Raw genomic sequence first — 22,582 nt, 5'->3', positions numbered from 1 at the left:
AGAATTTCTGGGCAATGCAGAATATCAGCTCCATCCCAGACCTACTGAACTAGCCAGCGTTTCGGCAGGATCTCAGAGTGATTTCTTTGCATATTAATGTTTTAGAATTATTGGTCTGAATGCTGTGAACTGAATCAAGAAGCGATATTCGTGCACTGGCGGGCGGGGGGGGGGGGCGGGTGTGTGTGTGTCCCTCAGCCCAGTCTGCACCTTTTCCAATCTGGGAATCTGGGACTACTGGCTCCTAACCGCTTGCCTGCCTGCCAGCCTGATCACCCCCTAACTGCTCCCCTGTCAGCCAGATTGCCCCCAACTGCCCTCCCCTGCCAGGCTGGTCACCCTGGTGGAAGCCATGCGGAGCAGCAGCAGGGACCAGCCCCCTGGGGACCAGTCCCCTGAGGGAAATCTGGGAAAGCCGTGCACCTGCTGCTGGGCCCCGCCCATTGGCATGGTCACAGAGACCCTAGTGGCAGGCGTGTGGAGCAGCCACTGGGCCTCCTGCTCCCCTGCAGGGCCTCAGGAACTGTGGCGGCAGGTGTGCAGAGCGGCCGCTGGACCTCCCGGCCCCCTGCAGGGGTGCGGTAACTTCGGCAGCTAGCGGGGAGCAACCGGCCCCACCCCCACTGTGCGCACCACCATCTTGTGACAGCATTATGGCATGAGGGTTAATTTGAATATTATCCCTTTATTATATAGGACTAGCGGCCTGGTGCACGAATTCGTGCACGGGTGGGGTCCCTCAGCCTGGCCAGCAATTGGGGCTGATTGGGGCCATCTCTCCCAGTCCCGATTGGGGCAGCCGGCTCCGGGGAGGAACCATGGGAGGTTGGCCAGCTGCAGGAGGTTGGCTATGGCAACACACTGACACCATGGGGCAGCTCCTGCATTGAGCGTCTGCCCCCTGGTGGTCAGTGTGCGTCATAGCGATTGGTTGGCCAGTCGGAACGGTTGCTTAGGCTTTTATATATATAGATAGTATTCCATTGTGTAGATGTACCCCAGTTTTTCAATCCACTCATCTACTGTTGGGTACTTAGGCTGTTTCCAAATTTTAGCTATTGTAAATTGTGCTGCTATGAACATAGGGGTGCATATATCCTTTTTGATTGGCGTTTCTGGTTTCTTGGGATATATTCCTAGAAGTGGGATCACTGGGTCAAATGGCAGATCCATTTTTAACATATTGAGGAAACTCCATACTGTTCTCCACAGTGGCTGCACCAGTCTGCATTCCCACCAGCAGTGCACGAGGGTTCCGTTTTCTCCACATCCTCTCCAACACTTGTCGTTTGTTGATTTGTTTCTGATAGCCATTCTGACAGGTGTGAGATGGTACCTCATTGTTGTTTTGATTTGCACCTCTCGGGATGATTAGTGGTTTTGAGCATGTTTCCATATGTCTCTTGGCCATCTGTATGTCTTCTTTCGAAAAGTGTCTATTTAGATCCTTTGTCCATTTTTTGATTGGATCGTTTATCTTACTTTTGTTAAGTTGTATGAGTTCTCTGTAAATTTTGGAGATTGAACCCTTATCAGAAATATCACTGGCAAATATGGTCTCCCATATATTGGGCTTTCTTGTTGTTCTGTTGATGGTTTCTTTTACCGTGTAGAAGCATTTTATTTTGATGTAGTCCCATTTGTTTATTTTCTCCTTAGTCTCCATTGCCTTAGGAGCTGTGTCTGTAAAGATATTGCTATGACATATGTCTGCTATTTTGCTGCCTATGGAGTCTTGTAGGATTTTTATAATTTCCCATCTTACTTTTAAGTCCTTTAGCCATTTTGAGTTTATTTTTGTGTATGGTGTAAGTTGGTGATCTAGTTTCATTTTTTGCATGTATCTGACCAAATTTCCCAGCACCATTTATTGAAGAGACTGTCTTGACTCCATTGTATGCTCTTACCTCCTTTGTCAAATATTAATTGAGCATAATGGCTTGGGTTGATTTCTGGGTTCTCTTCTCTGCTCCATTGGTCTATATGTCTGTTCTTGTGCCAGTACCAGGCAGTTTTGAGAACCATGGCTTGGTAATATAGCTTGATATCTGGTATTGTGATCCCTCCAACTTTGTTCTTCTTTCTCAGGATTGCTGTGGTTATTCAGGGTCTTTTTTTATTCCAAATGAGTTTTTGGAGAGTTTGCTCTAGATCTTTGAAATATGCTGTTGTGTTTTAATAAGAATTGCATTGAATCTGTTGATTGCTTTGGGTAGTATGGACATTTTAATGGTGTTGATTCTACCAATCCATGAACACGGTATGTTATTCCACTTGTTTATGTCTTCCTCTATCTCTTTTTTCAATATCCTGTAGTTTTTTGAGTACAGGTCTTTTTCCTACTCGATTAAGTTTATTCTTAGGTATCTTAATTTTTTTTAGTGCAATGGTAAATGGGATTTTTTTTTAGTTTCTCTTTCTGTGAGTTCATTATTGGTGGATAAAAAGGCCATAGATTTCTGGGTGTTAATTTTGTATCCTGTTACATTGCCAAATTCATTTATTAGGTCTAATAGTTATTTGATGGAGTCTTTGGGGTTTTCTATGTATCATGTCATCTGCGAATAAGGACAGTTTTACTTCTTTTTGAATTTGAATGCCTTTTATTTCTTCATCTTGTCTGATCGCTACGGCTAGCACTTCCAGTACTATATCAAATAGGAGTGGTGAAAGTGGGCATCCCTGTCTTTTTCCTGTTCTTAGGGGAAATGAGTTTAGTATTGACCCATTGAGTATGATGTTGTCTATAGGTTTGTCCTATAAGGCTTTTATTATGTTGAGGTATGATCCATCTATTCCCACTTTGCTGAGAGTTTTTATCAAGAAAGTGTGTTGGATTTTGTAAAATGTTTTTTCTGAATCAATTGACATGATTATGTGGTTTTTGTCTCTCAGATTGTTTATGTGATATATCACATTTATTGATTTATGGATATTGTACCATCCTTGCATTCTTGGAATAAATCCCACTTGGTCATGGTGTATGATCTTTCTAATGTAATGCTGGATCTGATTTGCTAGATTTTTGTTGAGGATTTTAGCATCTATGTTCATCAAGGATATTGACCTGTAGTCTCTCTTTCTCTTTTTTTTAAATATATTTTATTGATTTTTTACAGAAAGGAAGGGAGAGAGATAGAGAGTTAGAAACATCGATGAGAGAGAAACATCGATCAGCTGCCTCTTGCACATCTCCTACTGGGGATGTGCCCGCAATCCAGGTACATGCCCTTGACCGGAATCGAACCTGGGACCTTTTAGTCCTCAGGCTGGTGCTCTATCCACTGAGCCAAACCGGTTTTGGTTAGTTCTCTTTTTTTGTGGGGTCTTTATCTGGTTTTGGGACTAGGGTAATGCTGGCTTCATAGAAAGAGCTTGGAAGTGTGCCTTCCTCTTGAATTTTTTGGAATAGTCTGAGAAGGATTGGTTTTAGTTTTTCTTTGAATGCTTGGTAGAACTCCCCTGTAAAGCTGTCTGGACCAGGGCTTTTGTTTGATGGAAGATTTTTGATTGCTGCTTCAATTTCTTTGGTAGTTATTGGCTTATTCAGATTTTTTGATTCTTCTTGATTGAGTTTTGGGAGCTTTTATATTTCTAAGAATATGTCCATTTCATCTAGGTTGTCCATTAGGTTGGAATCGAGTTGTTCATAGTATTTTTTCATAATCGTTTGTATTTTTGTGGAATTGGTTGTTACTTCACCTCTTTCATTTCTGATTCTGTTTATTTGGGTCCTCTCTCTCTTTGCTTCTTGGTGAGTATGGCTAGAGGTTCATCAATCTTGTTTATCTTTTCCAAGAACCAGCTCTACGTTTTGTTGATCTTTTGTATTGTTTGTTTTTTTTTTGGTCTCTATGTTGTTTGTCTCCGCTCTGATATTTATTATTTCCTTCCTTCTGCTTACCCTGGGCTTTTCTTGTTGCTCTCTTTCTAACTCTTTGAGTGTAGGGTTAGATAATTTATTCCAATTTTTTCTTGTTTTTGAGGTAGGCCTGTAGAGCTATGAACTTCCCTCTCAAGACTGCTTTCACTGTGTCCCATAGATGTTGGATTGTTGTGTTTTCATTGTCATTTGTTACCATGATGCTTTTTATTTCTTCTTTGATCTCTTTGGTAACCCCATCATTGTTTAGTAGCATGCTGTTTAGCCTCCATGTGTTTGATTTTTTTAATTGTTTTTATTTAGTTGATTTCTAGTTTTATGCCATTGTGATCTGAGAAGATGCTTCATATGATTTCTATCTTCTTGAACTTGAAGAGACTTTGACTGTGTCCCAATGTGTGGTCTATCTTTGAAAATGACCCATGTGCACTTGAGAAGAATGTAAATTCTGTAGCTTTGGGGTGAAATGTTCTGAAAATGTCAATTAATTCCATCTGATCTAGTGAGTCATTTAGAATTGATGGGGTTTTTTTTGCTGAATTTTTTGTTTAGAGGATTTGTCCAGTGGTGTTAGTGGGGTATTAAAGTCCCCTATTATGACTGTATTTCTGTGAATCTCTCCATTGATACCCCCCAGAAGTTTTATTTATGTATGTGGGTGTTCCTGTATTGGGTGCATATATGTTTACCAGAGTTATATCTTCTTGTTGAATTGCTCCCTTTAGTATTATGAAGTGGCCTTCCTTATCTCTTGTTATGGCCTTCACTTTGAGGTGTAATTTGTCAGATATAAGTACTGCTACCCAAGCCTTTTTTCATTTCCATTCACTTGAAAAACCTTTTTCCATCCCTTCACCATCAGTCTATGTGAGTCCTTTGATCTGAAGTGGGTTTCCTGTAGAGAGCAGATATATGGGTCATGTTTTCTTATCCACTCAGCAACCCTATGTCATTTGATTGGGGCGTTTAATCCATTTACATTTAAAGTTATTATTAATAAGTACTTGTTTGTCGCCATTTTTATTCTTTTTTTTTTTTTTTTTTTTTTTTTATTGCTTAAAGTATTACAAAGGGTATTACATATGTGTCCATTTTATCACCCCGCCCTAGACAGTCCCCTAGCCTCCCCTATCCCCCAGTGTCTTATGTCCATTGGTTATGCTTATATGCATGCATACAAGTCCTTTAGTTGATCTCTTACCCCCCTACCTCCTGCCCCCCAACCCTCCCCTGCCTTCCTGCTGCAGTTTGACAATCTGTTTGAGGCTGCTCTGCCTCTGTATCTATTATTGTTCAAAAGTTTATAATGGTCTCTATTATCCATGAATGAGTGAGATCATGTGGTATTTTTCCTTCATTGACTGGCTTATTTCACTTAGCATAATGCTCTCCAGTTCCATCCATGACGTTGCAAATGGTAAGAGTTCCTTCCTTTTTACAGCAGCATAGTATTCCATCGTGTAGATGTACCACAGTTTTCTAATCCATTCATCTACTGATGGGCACTTAGGCTGTTTCCAGATCTTAGCTATGGTGAATTGTGCTGCTATGAACATAGGGGTGCATATATCCTTTCTGATTGGTGTTTCTGGTTTCTTGGGATATATTCCTAGAAGTGGGATCACAGGGTCAAATGGGAGTTCCATTTTCAGTTTTTTAAGGAAACTCCATACTGTCTTCCATAGTGGCTGCACCAGTCTGCATTCCCACCAGCAGTGCACAAGTGATCCTTTTTCTCCACATCCTCTCCAGCACTTGTCGTTTGTTGATTTGTTGATGATAGCCAGTCTGACAGGTGTGAGATGATACCTCATTGTTGTTTTGATTTGCATCTCTCGGATGATTAGTGACTTTGAGCATGTTTTCATATGTCTCTTGGCTTTCTGAATGTCCTCTTTTGAAAGGTGTCTATTTAGGTCCTTTGCCCACTTTTCGATTGGATTGTTTATCTTCCTTTTGTTGAGTTGTATGAGTTCCCTATAAATTTTGGAGATTAGGCCCTTATCAGATATGACATTGGCAAATATGTTTTCCCACACAGTGGGTTTTCTTGTTGTTTTGTTGATGGTTTCTTTTGCTGTGCAGAAGCTTTTTATTTTGATGAAGTCCCATTTGTTTATTTTCTCTTTAGTTTCAAGTGCCCTAGGAGCTGTGTCAGTGAAGAAATTGCTTCGGCATATGTCTGAGATTTTGTTGCCTTTGGATTCTTCTAGAATTTTTATGGTTTCCTGTCGTACATTTAAGTCCTTTATCCATTTTGAGTTTATTTTTGTGTATGGTGTAAGTTGGTGGTCTAGTTTCATTTTCTTGCATATATCTGTCCAATTTTCCCAACACCATTTATTGAAGAGACTATCTTGGCTCCATTGTATGTTCTTGCCTCCTTTGTCAAATATTAATTGAGCATATTGGTTCGGGCCGATTTCTGGGCTCTCTATTCTATTCCATTGATCTATATGCCTATTCTTGTGCCAGTACCAGGCAGTTTTGAGGACAGTGGCTTTGTAATACAACTTGATATCTGGTATTGAGATCCCACCTACTTTGTTCTTTTTCAGGATTGCTGCAGCTATTCGGGGTCTTTTTTTATTCCAGATGAATTTTTGGAGAGTTCGTTCTAGATCTCTGAAGTATGCCGTTGGTATTTTAATGGGAAGTGCGTTGAATTTATAGATTGCTTTGGGTAGTATGGACATTTTAATGATGTTGATTCTACCAATCCAGGAACACGGTATGTTCTTCCATCTGTTTATGTCTTCCTCTATATCTTTTTTCAACGTCCTGTAGTTTTCTGAGTAGAGGTCTTTTACCTCTTTAGTTAAGTTGATTCCTAGGTAGCTTAATTTTTTTGGTGCAATGGTAAACGGGATTGCTTTTATAATCTCTCTTTCTGAAAGTTCACTACTGGTGTATAGAAATGCCTCAGATTTCTTGGGGTTAATTTTGTATCCTGCTACATTGCCAAATTCATGTATTAAGTCTAGTAGCTTTTGGATGGAGTCTCTGGGGTTTTGTATGTATAATATCATGTCGTCTGCAAATAAGGACAGTTTTACTTCCTCTTTTCCAATTTGGATGCCTTTTATTTCTTCTTCTTGCCGAATTGCAATGGCTAACACTTCCAGTACTATGTTGAACAGGAGTGGTGAGAGGGGGCATCCCTGTCTTGTTCCTGTTCTTAGGGGAAATGGTGTTAGTTTTTGCCCATTGAGTATGATGTTGGCTGTGGGCCTGTCATATATGGCTTTTATTATGTTGAGGTATGATCCTTCTACTCCCACCTTGCTGAGAGTTTTTATCAAAAATGGGTGTTGAATTTTGTCAAATGCTTTTTCTGCATCAATTGATATGACCATGTGGTTTTTTACTTTCAGTTTGTTTATGTGATGTATCACGTTTATTGATTTGCGGATATTGTACCATCCTTGCATCCCTGGGATAAATCCTACTTGGTCATGGTGTATGATCTTTCTGATGTACTGCTGGATCCGATTTGCTAAGATTTTGTTGAGGATTTTGGCATCTATGTTCATGAGGGATATTGGCCTGTAGTTCTCTTTCATTGTGTTGTCTTTACCTGGTTTTGGTATTAGGGTGATGCTGGCTTCATAGAATGAGCTTGGAAGTGTTCCTTCCTCTTGAATTTTTTGTAGTAGTCTGAGGAGGATAGGTTTTAGTTCTTCCTTGAATGTTTGGTAAAACTCCCCTGTGAAGCCGTCTGGTCCTGGGCTTTTGTTTGATGGAAACTTTTTGATGACTGCTTCAATTTCTTCCATAGTTATTGGCCTGTTGAGATTTTTAGATTCTTCCTGATTGAGTTTTGGAATGTTGTATTTTTCTAGGAATTTGTCCATTTCCTCCAGGTTGTCTAGTTTGTTGGAGTAGAGCAGTCCATAGTATTTTTTAATGATCATTTGTATTTCTGTGGGGTCTGTTGTTATTTCGCCTCTATCGTTTCTGATTTTGTTTATTTGGGTCCTCTCTCTTTGCTTCTTGGTGAGTCTGGCTAGAGGTTTGTCAATCTTGTTTATCCTTTCAAAGAACCAGCTCTTGGTTTCATTGATTTTCTGTATTGTTTTTTTGGTCTCTATGTCATTTATTTCTGCTCTAATCTTTATTATTTCCTTCCTTCTGCTCACTCTGGGGTTTTCTTGTTGCTCTCTTTCTAATTCTTTGAGTTGTAGAGTTAGATGATTTACTACCATGTTTTCTTGTTTTGTGAGATAGGCCTGTAGAGCTATAAACTTCCCTCTCAAGACTGCTTTCATTGTGTCCCATAGGTTTTGGATTGTTGTGTTTTCATTGTCATTAGTTTCCAGAATGTTTTTAATTTCTTCTTTGATCTCATTGGTAACCCAATCAATATTTAATAGCATGCTATTCAGCTTCCAGGTGTTTGAGTATTTTTGGTTGTTTTTATTGTAGTTTATTTCTAATATTATGCCATCGTGGTCTGTGAAGATGCTTTTTATGATTTCAATCTTCTTGAATTTGGGGATACTTTGCTTGTGACCCAATATATGGTCTATTTTTGAATATGTCTTATGAGCATTTGAGTAGAATGTATATTCCCTGGCTTTGGGGTGGAGTGTTCTGAAGATGTCTATTAAGTCCATCTGATCTAGTGAGTCATTTAGGATTGCTGTATCTTTGCTGATTGTTTGTCTAGAGGGCTTATCCAGTGCTGTCAGTGGTGTATTAAAGTCCCCTACTATGATTGTATTGTTGTCGATCTCTCCTTTGATATCTTCCAGGAGTTTTTTTATGAATTTGGGTGCTCCTGCATTGGGTGCATATATGTTTACCAGAGTTATATCTTCTTGTTGTATTGATCCCTTTAGTATTATGAAGTGGCCTTCCTTATCTCTTGTTATGGCCTTCACTTTGAGGTCTATTTTGTCCGATATAAGTATTGCTACCCCAGCTTTCTTTTCCTTTCCATTTGCCTGAAAGATATTTTTCCATCCTTTCACTTTCAGTCTGTGTGAGTCCCTTCTAATGAGGTGGGTTTCTTGTAGACAGCAGATGTATGGGTCATGTTTTTTTATCCATTCAGCCACTCGATGTCTTTTGTTTGGAGCATTTAGTCCGTTTACGTTTAAAGTTATTATTGAAAGGTACTTGTTTGTAGCCATTTCTGTTTTTGTGTGGCTGTTTTCTTTCTGAGCTTTTTATTTCTTATTTTTATACCAGTCCCTTTAGCATTCCTTGCATTGCTGGCTTGGTGGTGATAAACTCCCTTAGCCTTTTTTTGTCTGTGAAGCTTCTTATTTCCCCTTCAAGTTTGAATGATAGCCTTGCTGGATAGAGTATTCTTGGATTCAGTCCTTTGCTTTGCATCACTTTGTAAATTTCAGTCCATTCTTTTCTGGCCTGATGTGTTTCTGTTGAGAAATCATTTGACAATCTAATGGGAGAGCCCTTGTATGTAACTTTCCGTCTCTCTCTTGCAGCCTGTAAGATTCTCTCTTTGTCCTGAACATTTGCCATGGTAATTATGATGTGTCTTGGTGTGGGTCTTTTCGGGTTCACCTTGTTTGGGACTCTCTGGGCATGTGTGACTTTTTTCTTCCCCACCTCAGGGAAGTTTTCTGATATTATTTCTTCTAATAGGTTTTCTAATCCTTGTTCATCCTTTTGTTGTTCTGGTACTCCTATTATTCGTATGTTGTTTCGTTTCATGTTGTCCCAAAGCTCCCTTAGGCTCTCCTCCTGTCTTTTAATTTTTTTCTCCAATTGCAGTACATTTTGGGTGTGTTTTGCTTCCTTGTCTTCTAATTCACTAATTCGGTCCTCCGCTTCTCCTAGTCTACTGTTGATACTTTCAATGGAGTTTTTCATTGCAGCTATATCACTCTTCATTTCTTCTTGGGTCTTACTTAAGTTGTTGATTTTTTCATCTGTTTCTTCTAGCTTCTTCCATATGTTATCGATTTTTTCATCTGTTTCGTCTTGCTTCTTGCAGAGGTTGTCGATTTTTTCCTCCATCCGGTTTATGCACTCTAGGACCCTTATTCTGAATTCTTTTTCTGTCATGTTGCATGCCTCTGTATTACTTAGCTGCTTTTCTGGAGAGCCCTCCTTCTCTTTCCTTTGGGGGTTTCTTTGTCTACCCATGTTTGATCTCACTGACATATCTAGACGTTGAGTCGTTCAGTGGTTGCTCCCTTGGTGGCAGTGACTCCTTGATCTGTGGTTGCTCTTCGGGCGGTTGCGGTAGCAGCTGCTCTTCAGTTGGCAGCAGCTCCTCTGGTGGGTTCTGTTCACAGCTGTGGTGGCTCTTCTGGCTGGTGGGTGAGGTTTCACGTACAGCTGCTGTTCCTCGGCAGAGGGTGTGTTGCTCAGGAGGTTGCTGTTGCTTGGACCTGCTGCGTTGATTTAAAGGCACAAAATACAACACAACAAGGCACCACGTACCAGGCACTTTCCTGGGGAGTTCTGCTCTTCTCGGCTGCAAACCGTCTCACCAGCTGAGCAATTTCGCCAATTCGGTGTGGGTGTTACTAGTTTCAGCTGCTCACTCAATTTGCTCCGGGACACGACCTGGGACGTGTCTGCCTATATCGCCGCCATCTTCCGTCTTATTCTTTATGCCTGTGTTTCTTCTTCCCTTCCTATTTTTTTTTTTTTTTACAGTAGATGCTTTAGCATTTCTTGCATTGATGGTTTGGCGGCAATAGATTCCTGTAGTCCTCTTTTGTCTGTGAAGCTCCTGATTTCACCCTCAATTTTGATTGATAGCCTTGCTGGGTACAGTGTTCTTGGATTCAGACCCTTGCTTTGCATGGCTTTGTATATTTCATTCCATTTCCTTTGGCCTGATGTGTTTCTGTTGAGAAATCAGTTGATAGTCTGATGGGAGATCCTTTGTAGGTAACTTTCTGTCTCTCTCTGGCAGCCATTAAGATTCTTACTTTGTCGTTGGGTGTTTGCCAGTTTAATTATAATGTGTCTTGGTGTCAATCTTTTGGGGTTTATCTTGTTTGGGACTCTGTGAGCTTCTTGGACTTGTGTGAGTTTTTTCTTTCTGATATCAGGGAAGTTTTCTGTTATTATTTCTTTAAACAGGTTTTCTATTCCTTGCTCAGTTTCCTCTCCTTCTGGCATCTCTATTATGTTGATGTTGTTTCGTTTTGTATTATCCCAAAGTTCCTTTAGGCTCCCCTGTTTTTAAAGTTTTTTTTTTTCTAAATGCTGCTCTGCTCTGGTTTTTCTTCCTACCTTGCCTTCTAGCTCACTGATGTGGTCCTCCACTTCTTCTAGTCTACTGTTGATGCTTTCTATTGAGCTCTTTATTGCAGCAATGTCATTTTTCATTTATTTTTGGTTCTTCTTCATTTCCTCTTGGTTCTTACACATATTGCTGAATTTGTCTTCCATCCTTTTCAGTGACCTTATGATCATTGCTCTGAATTCTTTCTCTTTCATATTGCTTGCCTCCATTTCATTTACTTCCTTCTCTGGCGATTCCTCTTTTTCTTTCATATGTGGGCTGTTTCTTTGTCTCCCCATGAATGCTCCTCTCAGGGTTTCTGGTTATGTAGTGCTCTCTATCCTGTGTTGACTTTCTCTAGGTGATATCTGACCTTTTCATCTGCAGATTGCCTCACCAGCTGTGTTTAATTTGCCAGTTCCAGGTGGGTGTTGTTTGATTCAGCTGTTCCTTCTTCAAAAGACATACTTTTTAAAGTTAAGATGCCTTAGCTTAGAAAAGACTGACATGAAATATTCAAAGTGATGAAAGCAAGGACCTACAACCAATTTTAGTCTACCCAGCAAGGCTATCATTTGACATTAAAGGAGAAAATAATGAGCTTCACAGACATGAAACAGCTTATTAACACATTGTATGCGGGAAACATGTTTACATGTTTTACGTATTTATATGTTCTACCAGTGTAGTAGAGCACGGGACACGTATTAATACGTTTTTTATAGACTAGCGGTAGAATGCGGGTAACGTATAAATACGTAAACTAAAGTTATCGTAATTTTACTGAACTTTGCCATTTGTGCAAAAAATTAGCAAAAATGGCCCGCGCCACCTGTTAGCGTGCGATAAAAACTACCTGCAAACAATGTGTTAAGTTTATTACACCAAACCACTATTAAAAGAAATGTTAAAGGGACTTTAAAAAAAAGAACATAATAAAATAATAAAATGGAAGTAAATACATACCTATCAATAATCACTTCAAATGAATTAAATGCTCTGATAAAAAGACATAAATAAATGGATAAGAGAATATGACCCAAGACCTAGCTGGTGGCTCAGTAGATAGAGTGTCACCCTGTGGACTGAAGGGTCCTGGGTTTGATTACAGTAAAGGACACATAACCCTGCAGATTGGGGGGGGGGGCAACCAATTGATGTGTTTCTCTCACATCAATATTTCTCTGTCTTTCCCTCTCCCTTCACTCTCTCTAAAAATCAACGAAAAAATATCCTGGAGTGAGGATTAAAAAAGAAAGAAAGAAAGAAAATATGATCCATATATACTGTCTACAAAAGAGTCACCTTAGAAACAAAGAAACACATAGATCAAAAGTAAAAGGATGGAATTAACACCCAGAAATCTATGACTTTTTTATACACCAATAATGAACTCACAGAAAGAAAAACAAACAACCAGAAGCAATCCAATTTGTAACTGCAACAAAAAATTAAGACACCTAGGAATAAACTTAATTAAGAAGGAAAAAAGACCTGTACTCGGAAAACTACAGGTCATTGAAAAAAGAGATAGAGGAAGACATAAAAAAATGGAAGAATATACCATGTTCATGGACTGGTAGAATCAACATCATTAAAATGTCCATATTACCCAAAGCAATCTATAGATTTAGTGCAATCCCCATTAAAAAACCAACGGCATATTTCACAGACCTAGAACAAACTCTCCAAAAATTCATATGGAATAAAAGAAGACCCAGAATAGCCGCAGCAATCCTGAGAAATGAAAAAAATTGGAGGGATCACAATACCAGATTTCAGGCTATATTACAAAGCCACTGTTGTCAAAACTGCCTGGTACTGGCACAAGAACAGACATATAGACCAATGGAGCAGAGAAGAGAACCCAGAAATCAACCCAAGCCATTATGCTCAATTAATATTTGACAAAGGAGGCAAGAGCATACAATGGAGTCAAGACAGTCTCTTCAATAAATGGTGTTGGGAAAATTGGACACATACATGCAAAAAAAATGAAACTAGACCACCAACTTACACCATAGACAAAAATAAACTCACAATGGATAAAGGACTTAAACGTAAGATGGATAACCATGAAAATCTTAGAAGAATCCATAGGCAGCAAAATATTAAACATATGTTATAGCAATATCTTTATGGATACAGCTCCTACTGCAATGGAAACTAAGGAGAAAATAAACAAATGAAACTACATCAAAATAAAATGCGTCTGCACAGCAAAAGAAACCATCAGCAAAACAAGAAAGCCCACTGCATGGGAGAACATATTTGCCAATGTTATATCCGATAAGGGTCTAATCTCCAAAATTTATAGGGAACTCATACAACTTAACAAAAGGAAGATAAACAATCCAATCAAAAAATGGGAAAAGGACTTAAATAGACACTTTTTGAAAGTGGACATACAGAAGGCCAAGAAACATATGAAAACATGCTCAAAGTCACTAATCATCTGAGAGATGCAAATCAAAATGACAATGAGGTACCATCTCACACCTGTCAGAATGGCTACCATCAACAAATCAACAAATGACAAGTGCTGGCAAGGATGCGGAGAAAAAGGAACCCTTGTGCACTGCTGGTGGGAATTCAGACTGGTGCAGCTACTGTGGAGAACAGTATGGAGTTTCCTCTAAAAATTAAAAATGGATCTGCCATTTGACCCAGTAATCCCACTTCCAGTAATAGATGCCAAGAAATCAGAAACACCAATCAGATAGGACAAATGCACCCCTATGTTCATAGCAGCACAATTTACAATAGCTAAGATTTGGAAACAGCCTAAGGGCCCATCAGCAGATGAGTGGATTGAAAAAAACAGTGGTATATGTACACAACAGAATATTACGCTGCTGTGAAAAAGAAAGAACTCTTACCATTTGCAACGGCATGGATGGAACTGGAGAGCATTATGCTAAATGAAATAAGCCAATTGGAGAAAGATAAATATCACATGAACTCACTCATTTGTGGAATATAATGAACAACATAATCTGATGAACAAAAATAGATCCAGAGACAGATGCATCGAACAGACCATCAAACTTCAGAGGGAAGGCCGGGGACGGGGCAGAAGGGAGGTAATAGATCAACCAAAGGACTTGTATGCATGCATATAAGCATAACCTATGGACACAGACACTAGGGGGGTGAGGGCATGTGCTGGGGGTGGAGGTGGCCTGGGAGAGGACAAGGGGAGGGGGAAAGAAGGCATATGTAATACTATATGTTATACTATAAACAATAAAGAAATTTTTTTAAAAAGTAAAGGGATGGAAAAAGGTATTTTATGCAAATAGAACATCAACAAAAAAAACAGGAGTAGCAATATTCATATCTGACAAAATAGACTTTAAAATAAAGGCCACCCTAAGAGAGAAGGATGTTATATCATAAGAAAGGGATCAATCCAACAAGAGAATATAATTCTTGGAAACATTTATGCCCTTAACATAGGAAAACCTAAATATATAAAGCAAATATTGATGGCCATAAAGGAGAGATCAAAGGTAATACAGTCATAGTAGGGAACTTTAACATGCCATTGGCATCAATGGATAATCTTCCAGACAGAAAGTCAACAAGGAAACAGGGGTCTTAAATGACACACTAGAACAGAGAGATTTAATGGGTACTTCAGAGCATTTCAACCTCAAGCAGAAAAATATGCATTCTTTTCAAGTGCCCAGGGAACACTTTCCAGATATGCCAAATTCTAGGACACATTGTTTTCTGAGCCTCAACACCAGCTGGGATTATTGGCTGCTCTGCCTTTAGCTGGTAGTGGGCTCAAAGGTCCAAAAAGACTTCTTTCTGGTGGACCCCACTATGGCTTTCTGTTGACCATTCTCTCCATGGTTCTAGCGTGGGCCTTCTCACAGCATGGCGATCCTATAGTAGTCAGACTGCTCACATGGCAGCTTCCAGATGGTATATTCCAAAAGGAACAAAGCCAGAAACTAAAGATGTCTTAAGACTCCTGTAAAGGACACAGCATCAACCCCACTAGTTTTCCAAGACCAACTTTGAGCAGAAATACTGTCCAGAGGTGCTGGTTTACTGAAAGAGAATGAATGTCTTCTGACTCCACCACACACACCTGGTGCTGAGCATCTCCTTCTCAACTTCTTGAGATAAGGGAAAGGAAGGGGAGGGAAAGGAAGGGAAGGGAAGGGAAGGGAAGGGAAGGGAAGGGAAGGGAAGGGGAGGGAAGGGAAGGGGAGGGAAGGGGAGGGAAAGGAAAGGAAGGGGAGGGGATGAGGAGCCAGTTGAAAAAGAGAGACAGAAAAAGCAGTCTTGTTCAAATAGCATGTCAATATCATAAAAGACAAAGCAGGGCTGTCGATGTATTCCAGATCAAAGAAACTAAAAAGACATGCAGCTGAATGACCAGCTGAGATCCTGCACTCAAGAGGGAAACTGCTCATGTTGTAGTGCAGACCATAGATTAAATGCATCCCATCAATGTTAAATGTACTGAAGTTTTGTAGTAAAGTACTTAGGTAAATGAGCATGATGTATTTTGAAACTTACTCTCAAATGGGAGAGAGAGGAAGCAAATGACAAAGCAAATGGAGTAAAACATTAACAATAGCTCAATCTGGGCAAAATGTATATGGGTATTTTTGGTACTACTTTTATTTTCCAGCATTTATTAAGTTTAAAATTGTTTCAAAGGAGAGAAAGCACTGGAGACTCCCGAGAAATCAACAGCTGTGAGTTTGAGCCAGGCTAGGCCAACTTTTTAAAATATAAGAAGCTTTCCCCCCAAAACCACTTATATGTGGAATCTAATGAACAAAATAAACCAACACCAAAACGCAGATAGACTCATGTATACAGAGAACAGATTGATAGCTCTGTTCTCTGGGGGGGGGGGGGGGAGGGAAAAAAAGAAGGACTCATGGACACAGACAAGTGTGGTGATTGCCAGAGGGAAGGGCAGTAGGGGAGATAGAAGAGGGTAAAGGGGGGATAAGTGGTGATGGAAGGGGACTTGACTTGGGATGGTGAACACACAATACCATATACAGATGATGTAATATAGAATTGTATACCTGAAACCTACATGATTTTATTAACCAACCAGTGGCCAAGTGCACAAAATTCATGCCTATTTAAAAGGAAATTAATTAGAGGAAATATTTTAATATTTGCCTTTTCTCTATAATAGAAGTGTCAGAGATGAAAGAAAATTAGTAAAATGTATATGGAAATCTTCCTCCTGTCAGAGTCTGGGGTGCGCCGCGGGACCCAGAGTCAAGTCCCTGCCCACCCGCGTGCACCTCGAAGTTGCGCGAGACCCAGACCCAGCCGGCCCCACCCCCACTGAGTGAGATTCAGACCTGGCCAGACCCACCCCTGTCAAGCCCCCACCAGGCAGGGGGCACAGCCTCAGGCCCCCTGGCCTAGGCCGGGTGGGAGGCGCAGTGTCAGGTCCTCCAGTGCCTGCTGGGCCTGGGGTGCAGCCTCAGGTCCCCCGGCACACCCGCAGGTCCCCCGGCCTGGCGCCAGGGCGGGGGGTGCTGCCTGAGGTCCCCCGCTCTGGCCCGGCGCCACGCAGCCTCAGGTCCCTGCTGATCACTCATTAAGGCTTGTTACGGGACCCCTGCCTCTGCTGTGGGGGCTGCCATCTTGTGATGGTGTTACAGTCAATTTGCATATTCCCTCTTTATTAGACAGGATGTCAGCCCAACAAATTCAATTAAAAATAAAATAAAATAATAAAATAAAATAAGGGAAGCTTACCCCTCCTCCCAAATCATACAAGGAACCTATAATTCTTCATAGCTTACCAGTTCCCTAGAGATTGGTCATGGAGAGACAGAAGCCAATCTTGCCTTACTTGATCAGCACATTCCCACCACACCACACTCTGTACCACCTCTGCATAGCAGGGGACCACCAGTATTTTGTGGAAAGTAAATGCTGCTCAGGTCACAGATCTGACCAGCTATGTGATGCCTGCCACCAGGCTTGTATTTCCAATTTGTCCTAATGATGAATCCAGGAAATTATGAACTCACAGTGAAGCAGGATAGCAAATTCCTTGACAAGTGGAATAAGGGAAACTGAGACAAGACAATTAGACAAGGCCAAACAATTTGAGCAATTTACAGCCAGCTAATAAAACACAAGGTTTTATTTCCAATAACATTACTTAAAAAGTAAACTAACCAAGGACACTTAGGAGCAAATAGTTCACACATTCCAGATTGTCATGGGGGTAGAGCAGCCTCGGTCCAGTCCCTCTTCAATAATGTTCTTTAAAAATAAAACTAACCAGAAAATACCCCTGGCTTTGTTATATACATTTTGATGAATCAGCATATTGAAGGACACCTGAAAAGCTAAAGAATATTAGCTTTCCTGCCAGCCAAGGAAAAACAAAAAGCCTTAAGACAAAAAGCCCTTTCACTGGAGCATGCCCATGTCTTGTATCTTTGCTATTTTCCTCCTGAACTCTATGGGTTCCCAGGAGACCTGCAACCAGGGGAGCAATGGACAGCAGAAGCTCATCCCAGACTTACCCCTGACCTGACTCCAAGGTCCCCTTTTCTCTGACTTTCTCTCTCCTGTTGCTTCTCCTACCTTCAGCTCTTCCTTGTTTCACTGTCCCAGCTTTAATAAACATACCCTCAAAAATCACCTGGATTCGTTTTGTAAAATCTTTTCTGCATGAAGTCAAGCACCCATACACTACTGGTGGGCTCGAGGCAGACCTGTCCAGGCCAGACCCCATTGGTAACATTCTGGGACCCAACATGGGACTTGAGAATTGATTTCTCTTCTTTACTCTCTTTCAAATTCATCTTTCTTGTCACTTATCATCATCTTTGCCCTCTTTGCCCCACCTCCACCCTGCCCCTGTCCCTCCTAGGCCTTCACCACACCACGGCCTGTGTCTGTGGGCTATGCCCATATTCATTGGTTGTCAGCTTATCCATACTTCTGCTCCTATTTTTTAAAAGATAAGTTTTTTAAACACTCTAAATCCTCCTCCTGAATTCCAGGAGCTGCTGCAGTCCTGTGAAAAGTAGGGGAACTGATGCCACCCCCCAAGCCCCGTACAGGCTGTGGATGGAACAATAGGACTGCCCACCTCAATGTGATGGGGAAATGGTACTTTTAAACTCAAGCCACTGGAGTGCCTAAGCCAAATAGCCCCCCTCTCCAGCCTCTGACACTGAAGCTCACTTTCAAGCACATTAAAGGAACGATTCATGTTATCTCTACGATGCCTCTTGAAAAATGAAGGTGTATTTGCCAATGAAAAAGAGCCTGTTTCTGAAAGTGATAAAATGTGTTCATAAATTTTCCAGTCTAAAGAATGCTCATTATTTGCTTTCAGTTGTCACAAAAAATTAAGGTTTCTAATTAAGTTTGGAAAAGGTATATGATTTTGGTATTAAAATACTTAAATTATTATGAAAGAAAATAGGGAAAAAGCAGGTTGTTCTAAAGATGGCTATTTCTGAATGAGTTAAAAAGAAAAAGTGAAAGGGACTAAGAAAGCCCCAGAAAAAATGCAGGTCACAGAGGGCCTGTGCAAGTGGGGAAGGAACAAAAAGAGGAGGAATTCAGGCAGTGAAAGGGATGAAAAAAAGTGACATACCTATTACAGGAAGACAGGACACTGGAGGAGGAATGCTCAAGAAGGGAAATGGAAACAGGAAAACAAAAATAAGAAAGAAAGAAAAGGCACATAGATAAATAGTAAAGCAAAGTGGTAATTTTAATAACAAATGAAAAGGCTGGAAGTGTTAGGGTCTCCGAAGGAGGAACGCACGAGGCCGAAGGGATGAAGAATTACGAATTTATTAGGTCACCAGGAGACCAGATGGGCTGAGCCCCCAGATGGCGCCAGCCCCCAGGGACGGGGAGTCAGAGGTTTTAAAGGACTCTGGGCGGGCTTTTCTGGGCGGACAATTCTCTGGGCAGGTCCGGATCCTGGGAAGGTCCAGAGGGGAAGGATAATGGTCTTAGCAAGTGGAATGCGGTCTAAGCGACAGGGAATGCCTTTGTGAAGTGGCTGAGCCAGCCTTTCTGTTGTATGGCACAGGGACGAAGGGCACAGCTTCCATAGTTGCTCCCTGCTGAGAGGGACGTGCAGATCACAGGGGATGGACTTTGACAGGCGCTGGAACACTGTAGATTCCTCCCGGGGGAGCGAGCGATGCAGCGGCATCATTTCCCCGGGAGACCGGTTGGTCAAACCGGTCCTGAAGGAAAGATGAAAAATGGCACGGAATACACGGGCCAAAAACAAGGATGAGGAATAGGAATGTTGATGGTCCTATGAAGGGAAGTCGCCAGGTATATCAGTTTATACTTTTTAGCCAGTAGTGCCATGAATTTCATTGATGTTTTCTAATCTTTGCAGCCCTTGCTGTTAACTTTTGATGGCATTCCTGATTGACATAAAAACAACATTCGTCTTTCAAAAAGTGGCATAGACCCCCTTTCTCTGCTGTTAGGAGGTCTAGTCCTCTCTGGTTTTGGAGGGTGACAGCCGCTAGTGAGTCTGTCTGAACCTGAATGTGAGCTAAACTTTTGCCAATGTCATCTAGGCTTTCTTGTAGGTCCTGAGACAGGATTTCCAACTATGATAGAGCAGTGGTTAAGCCCCTATGCCAGTCCCGACACCTGTTATGAGGAGAGGGGTTATGAGGAGAGGGGTTCTCTGGACTGCCCTTTTATTTATCTATTTATTTTTTTATTTAATTAAATCTTTATTGTTCAGATTATTACATTTGTTCCTCTTTTTCACTCCCATAACTCCCCTCTCCCAGTTTCCGCTCTCACTCCCCACCCACTGGCCTCATCCATAGGTGCACGATTTTTGTCCAGTCTCTTCCTGCATCCCCCACACCCCTTACCCCCACAAGAATAGTCAGTACATTCCCTTTCTATGTCCCTGATTCTATTATAATCACCAATTCATTCTGTTCATCAGATTATTTATTCACTTGATTTTTAGATTCACTTGTTGATAGATGTGTATTTGTTGTTCATAATTTGTTATCTCTAAGGAAAAATGTGGCAGTTTTAAATCCAAGTGGCGGGAGGCTTGGAAACTGCAGTCCTAGAACAGGCTGTGGGGCCTGCTCCCTCCTCCCCTGCCTTTTCTCAGCCCCATATGCATAATCGGCAACTTGAAGGCTTTGGAGCATTGCTGGGCTAAATGGTAAACATCTAAATATTTTAAAACAGCATGAAATACTGAAACATTGATGGCTAGACATGTTTTAATTCGCCTGCTCTTAGATTTTATTACAGAAGGTCTCTTGTACTTTGTTGGCTGTATATTTTCTTGAAAGTAAGAGTGTGGTTAAAGTGTGTTCATAAATATAAATGCTGGCTGTGTACTTTTTGACTGGAGCTGATTATTTGTGAGTGGGTAGAAGGTTTGTGTTGTCCAGTGAGTCAGTGCCTGGTCACCCTGATGTCAAAGGGACCCCTTCTCTCTGAGGGAGCTAAAGCAGCCGCCCAGGCTCTCCTGTGCTTTGTCCTTAAGTTGCAGCCTAGACTTTCTCTATTTCCACTGCTCATTCCCAGTCCTTGACACTATCATTGCAAGCCTCACAGGTCTTCCTGCTTAGCATTTAGGACCCTCTCTCCCCTTTTCTAGCCTTCTTAAGGGTCATACACTGTGAAAGACACCGAGTAAGGAATGATCCCGTAACACAGGGAGATAACAAAGCAGACCCAGAGGCCAAGGCAGCAGCTCAGAGGAAGCCCCCATCTCCCCAGCTCTCAGCTAAACCCCATATAACACCCAGCTACACTCCAGAGGAACTTCAGTCCTATTAACTCTTGGGGCCACTCAGGAAGATCCATGGTTAAAATTTCAGGGAAAATATATCCTCCCCCAGTGACAGGCCCTCGATATCTTATGGGCTATTCACAATTCCCTATGTATAGGGTACAGACCCCTTCTACAAGTCCTAAAGAATAAAGCTTAGCAAATGGAAGAATTTTCCTCAGCTTTCAGCTCTCTGCTCATTTCTATGTCCACAGAAGCTAGCTTCTTTTCTTTCTATTTTAGTTCCTCTTAATATTCTTTGGGTAGAAAAACTACAGAAAATAGATCTGGTTTTACCTGATTAAAATAGTCATCTCTTAAAATGTTAAAAACATTATTCTTTTCCTATCAGGGATCAGAGTTGTGATATATGAAAATGAGCCTTAGCCCTAAGTGATCAGTATCAACTCTCCTTTTCCATGATGTAATTTATTTCAGAAAAAATTATAGTTTTTCCTTTCTTTAAGGCTGGGTCAGAGCCTCTCAGGCGACAGACATAAACTCTGGATTTAAAGTTTAAGGAGCAAGACTTAGGGAAGATTCTCCTACCCCAAAGGCCCCGATTTATCACGGAACCCACTTTCTTCCTGGTGACCAGCTTTGCAAACCAGGGGTTGAGCTAGTGGCAGTTGCCACTCCACAGCCCTTGGACAGCTGGAGAGAGAGAGAGAGAGAGAGAGAGAGAGAGAGAGAGAGAGAGAGAGAAAGCTTCTCTCTACCTAGCAGAACTGTGCATGGTCTAATTAAGTTATATCCCATCCACCTATCCTACTGCGCTTATGACTGTGGCTTCCTGAGTGGCTCTGGACAAGCTTAGGAACATGAAGGAAAGAAGGTGCGGGCAGGGGCACATCTCCATGCCTCCTGCTTTATAGATACTTGGAGCGCATTTCAATAGAGATTTTCTAGGTCAGTTGTTTTCAACCTTGACTGCATATTCAAACAACCGAGGAAGCTTTTTATTTTTATTTTATTTATCTATTTATTTTTTTGGCTTTTTTTTGTTTTTTTTTTGTGTTTTTTTTTCTTAATTAAATCTTTATTGTTCAGATTATTACATTTGTTCCTCTTTTTTTCCCCCATAACTCCCCTCCTCCCACCCTCCACCCTCATTCCCCACCCACTGTCCTCATCCATAGGTGCACAATTTTTGTCCAGTCTCTTCCCACATCTCCCACACCCCTTTCCCACCCAAGAATAGTCAGTCCATTCCCTTTCTATGTCCCTGATTCTATTATGATCACCAGATTATTTATTCACTTGATTCTTAGATTCACTTGTTGATAGATGCATGTTTGTTGTTCATAATTTGTATCTTTACCTTTTTCTTCTTCTTCCTCTTCTTAAAGGATACCTTTCAGCATTTCATATAATTCTGGTTTGGTGGTGATGAACTCCTTTAGCTTTTCCTTATCTGTGAAGCTCTTTATCTGACCTTCACTTCTGAATGATAGCTTTGCTGGATAAAGTAATCTTGGTTGTAGGTTCTTGGTATTCATCACTTTGAATATTTCTTGCCACTCCCTTCTGGCCTGCAAAGTTTCTGTTGAGAAATCAGCTGACAGTCATATGGGTATTCCCTTATAGGTAACTGAGTTTCTTTCTCTTGCTGCTTTTAAGATTCTCTCTTTGTCTTTTGCTCTTGGCATTTTAATTATGATGTGTCTTGGTGTGGTCC

This window comes from Myotis nattereri (assembly GCF_964212035.1).
Source record: "Myotis nattereri genome assembly, chromosome: 6".
Lineage (NCBI taxonomy): Eukaryota > Metazoa > Chordata > Mammalia > Chiroptera > Vespertilionidae > Myotis > Myotis nattereri.
This window is presented reverse-complemented; position numbering follows the sequence as displayed.